The sequence below is a fragment of the Mycetomoellerius zeteki genome, unplaced genomic scaffold, assembly GCF_001594055.1.
Source record: "Mycetomoellerius zeteki isolate Tzet28-1 unplaced genomic scaffold, Tzet1.0 scaffold128, whole genome shotgun sequence".
Classification (NCBI taxonomy): Eukaryota; Metazoa; Arthropoda; class Insecta; order Hymenoptera; family Formicidae; genus Mycetomoellerius; species Mycetomoellerius zeteki.
The window spans coordinates 844,907-850,052 of record NW_017256212.1 but is presented as its reverse complement, the minus strand read 5'-3'; the positions used below and the strand labels follow the sequence as shown (position 1 = coordinate 850,052).

The window sequence follows — 5,146 nt, the reverse complement described above, 5'->3', positions numbered from 1 at the left end:
TTTGACTGTCAAATTGCTCGTTTTTACTCAATACTAAGAGAAATACATTAAAATATTTTAAAATTTTATCTAAAAATCCATAAAAATAAGAGTTTTCGATCTGAACCTATGGTTCCAAATCGGACCATTCTCTGGTTCAGATCGAAAACTCTTATTTTTATGGATTTTTAGATAAAATTTTAAAATATTTTAATGTATTTCTCTTAGTATTAGTACCATAGGTTCCAAATCGGACTGGAAAGAGCGTTTTTACATTTTCCATTATACAATAGTTTAACACAGGTGAGAGATACATAAAAATAATCTCAAGCAAAAATGAAGGGAATTAAGTGCTCTTTCCAACGGCAGCTTCGATTTTACGATCGGACTTTATTTACTCCTTATAGAGAGCAGAAACTGCAAATAGGTTCGATTTAGACCACTCTCCCCTACACTTAAATTATAAAACAATTAAAGCGCTGTGTCAGTTGGAATTTTTAAGAACTTGCAAATTACATAACGTCATACCGATGCATTTAAAACACAATAATATATTCAATCTTAGGTTTATCCATCCTAAATCAATCAACAAATTTAGGCGGCACATGGATTCCTTTTTGAGAAGGACGTTGCAATTAGAAATCTATGACATTAATAGACACATACAAAATTTAGAAAAAGAACTAGATTAATTAGAGCATTATCTTTCAAATAACATTCCTTTATATATATGGAATGAAATTGTCAAACATAATGAACATTCCTTTGATAATTTTTATTTTAGATGTAAGGAAAAACATATGAAAAAATTTGATTGGCTTATGTCAAAATCGAAAAAAGACAAAATAAATAAAATATTACCGAGAGACTATTGTATAGAAAAAAATTTTGATGAAGAATCAATTACAACACAATTTCAAATTTTCCCGGAAAAATTCATGAATATTACAAATAATCCTTTAAAACAGACAAATAATAATTGATTCATTAATCTTAGTAATAGTTATATATTCCACCTATGGTTTCTAATCTAATTCAATTGGGAGACAATTTCAGCCTCCCTCCTTGTATAAACAAAAAAACATCTTCTCGCGAATTTATAAAAGACTTTGAAAACTACAACACAATTCTAAATGATAAAGCAAAATCTAAATTAAGAGACAACGTGATACAAAATCTGGATAAATTTTTACATAAAAATAATTCCCCTATCAGTGAAATAGATAGAAATTTAGTTAATATGTACAAAGCAATATGCTCCTTTTGTGAAATGAATCCTAACATAATTTTTACCAGAGTCGATAAAGGGAATTCACGGTGGCCTTAGACAGAGATGAATATATCAATAAAATCGGAAATTCATTAAAAGAAAATACTTACAAAAAAGTCCGATAAATAAAATTGAAAAAGAACTAAATAATATTGTTAAAGAATGGTATGAAAAAGAATATATTACCAAACAATGTTTTTACAAATTAAAATATAGTGATTCGACTTTGTCAAAGGCTTATGGTTTTCCCAAGATTTATAAAGAGAATGTACCATTCAAAATAATTATCCCTTCCACAAACACACCTTTATATGCGTTAGCATCGTTTTTACATGACATTATATCAAAAAGCTTATTACCTGATAATAAGTACGCTAAAAATAGCTTTGACTCATATAAGAAATTGGATGGTAAAAAGATTGACAGCTCAGAGATTTTAGTTTTCTTGGACGTTGTATCTATGTTTACGAATATTCCTATAGATCTTGCTATAGACAGTCTAATGAAAAGATAATCGGTAATTAAACAAAATATCAAAATCCTTGCGATGACTTTGTTTATGCAGTACGATTTATATTAGAATCTACATTTTTATCTTCAATGAAAAATTTATATGCAAACTTATGGAACTCCAATGGGTTCACCACTGTCACCTATTATATCACATATTGTTATGCAAGATCTCGAGGAAGATGCATTGAACACTTTGGGACTAAACATGACCTTTTACTTTCGATATGTCGACGATGTTATAATGACGATTCCTGAGAACTCAATAGATGATGTCCTGAAAACTTTTAATAGCATTCACTACAGACTTCAATTCACATTCGAAATTGAAAATCATAGATTGTTACATTATAGATTTACAATTAAAAGAATGACATCATTAAAGTGGATTGGTATCATAAAGACACTTTTTCTGGGACGATATTTATCGTATTTGTCAAACCACCCACTCACACATAAGATTGGTGTCATTTACAACTTAATAGACAAAGCTTTACTCCTTTCAAATTCTTAATTCCATTTTAAAAATTTAGAATTTTGCATCGAAACTTTTTTAAAAAATGGCTATTCAATGGAATTGATTTTTAGAGAAGTACAAAAAAGAATTAACAAACTTTCTATTACAAAATTAATTAATTTGAACGATTATGATAGTGATATTCAGGACATCACTGATGACACACTTGGTAAAAAATTATTTGTTGTACCATACATTCCAAAAGTTACAAATTGCGTCATATCAAATTTAAATAAGGATGTTTTTACTATAGGAATACATTGTATAAATAAATTAAATAGGTTTGTTAAAGTGCACAAAGACATAACAGATACAATGAGCAAAAATAACGTAGTCTATAAAATTGCATGCAAAGACTGCGATGCTTCATATATCGGTCAAACGAAGCGAAACCTTAATACTAGAGTAAAGAAACACGAGTATAATATAAGCCTAGTCGACACAAATTGAAAGTAACATAACGTCAATGTTATAATTTCGGACTCCACAATATAACTGTTATGTAACACTATGTGTTATATTACATTTATATTGTAGAGTATGAAATTATAACATTGATGTTATATTATTTTTAGTCTGTGTCGACTGGGAGGGGGAAGCCCTCCAAATATACGGTACTAACTAATTACATTCTTGAATTTAATCATTCCTTTGACTGGAAAAATGTGAGTTATGGACACTGAATCTCATTACAATAAGAGATTAATCTCAGAAATGCTTTTCATAAAAGAACAACATAATGGCATAAATGCCCAAAAAGATACAGAGAAATTAAACAAAACCTTGAAATTTTTGTTTACTCGAGAATGACTCTAACAAAAATAAATAAATTTCCTCGTCTTTAAGTTCAACAGATATCACAGTATTATCACTCGAGTTCTTTTATTCTAAGTTCTATCATCACACAGTTAGTATGGACTTTGGAGCGCTTTTGACAATTTATACAAGATCTCGGAACAACTTTTTTATATGTAAGTTTACATATTTCATTTTACATGATCATTACACATAATATTATACATTTAACACCATTAAAATTTGTTCCATTAGAGTCATGACGTTATTCTCTTTTTAAATTTTGACTTCACACGACGTCTTCCTTTTTTCGTTACTAAGCGGATAAAAGGAATATTATTATTAACATTGAGGATACAATTGTGACATTATCGAATTAAATCATAGGCCTGTTCTTTTTGGCTGAACTTTTACACTAGTTCATCTTTCTTTCTTTTCCCTCCAGTAGGAAAGAAGAGGAAGAAAGATGAACTAGTGTAAAAGTTCAACCAAAAAGAACAGGCCTTATGACTCCTGACTACATTGCATCATACTTTCTACATCATATGGTATCTTCTTAACTGACAGCGATAGTTTTAACTTATTTTGTTTTTTATAATTTAATGTTTGCGATAATGACTGAAGAGGACTACTGTAAGAGTCGAAACGTTTCGAATAGTATATGTGAATAACTTTATATTAATAAAATTAGTCATCTATTTTATGCTACTTATATTACCGTTTATTTTGTCATTGTTTTAAGAAATGATGATTTTAGCGAGAAACGTAAGTACATTCTTCATATAAAGATTACGAACTACTTTAGCACTATCCAGGATGCACCACGTGAAGGTACAGTCCGCCTAGCATCCCTTGACAGAGATCAGGATCCCACAGTTCATCACTCCTGTAGTATTTATTAGCGACTCAAAACCCTCTCTGCCATGCGTGCGTGCGTGCGTGCGTATGTGTATGCGTATGTGTGCGTATGTGTGTGCATGATAAGATGAAATGTGATTAAATTTACAATTCATGTGCATTTTCATCAGAATCTGATGACATTAATGATGATTTTTCCTCAAAATAACCATCTAAAAATGGAGCAGGAATCGAGATGTTCTCATATTGCAACACTCGTGTGTTTTTTTGGTAAAGCTCGATTCCAAGAGAACATCTCGATTCCTGCTCTATTCTAGAGATAAAGAAAGCGTTTTATACGTTATTTCAGTAACAGAAAGGATAAAGATGAGCAACGAGAATAACTTCTGTTTTAGATAACACTTATTTTTTATAAGACCTTATACGACTTGCAGACTTTCCGAGAATCAATGTATCTCGTAAATTTCAGAATTAAATAATTAAAATGTATCGCTATGCTGTACGAAAAGCAAAATTTTAATCGCGATCTACGCAGTTCTTTAATTCTTTTTGTCTCTCGCGAAGCATACTCGTTTAGTTTGCCGGGCGACGAAATTTCGAAATGTGTGTGTGTGATTTTACGAATACGTTTCTCAGAAATTAAATAGTCGATTTTCCATCGTTATTCCGACTGTTTAATCTTATTCTCGGATTTTTCCTGGTACAAAACTGAGCAAACCATCGCTTCTGTAGTAACGGAGAGTCGTTTTCACGATTTCACTCGATAGAGTCGGTGGGCAACTTCGAAACAGTAGCGATCCGAATAAAATTGATTAAATTAAGATTCGCCATAACAGAAACTTGGCTCTGCACGCACAGAATGTTTAAGAAAATATAACTTCATTTGTTCAATGTGTATCTTTTTTAAGTAATACAACAAAGAGAAAAAAATGAAAATAACTAATACAATAAAAACTTTCATATTATAATATATATATATTATACTTAATATATATTAGGGCTCTGATTTTATTCCGTTTTTCGAAGATACGTGTAAACGTAAAACGTTTATCCGTTTATATTCGCTTTCAAAAAAACGTTTACTTGAATACAATTACGTTGCATGTAAATTACATTTTTTGTTCATCGAAAAAAAAGGCTTTTCCATTTATTAAATTAGAATAATTTTTTTTATAAATATTAGGTGTTGAACTTAATTCCTGCCGTTTTTTCGTCTC

The 5,146-nt window shown here is 30.1% G+C and overlaps 1 protein-coding gene across 1 annotated transcript in view; it reads left to right on the top strand.

The window, feature by feature from the left end:
* Nucleotides 1-5,146, top strand: part of LOC108731432 (hemicentin-2) — a 112,934-nt gene that overhangs the window by 78,509 nt on the left and 29,279 nt on the right. The window lies entirely within an intron of this gene.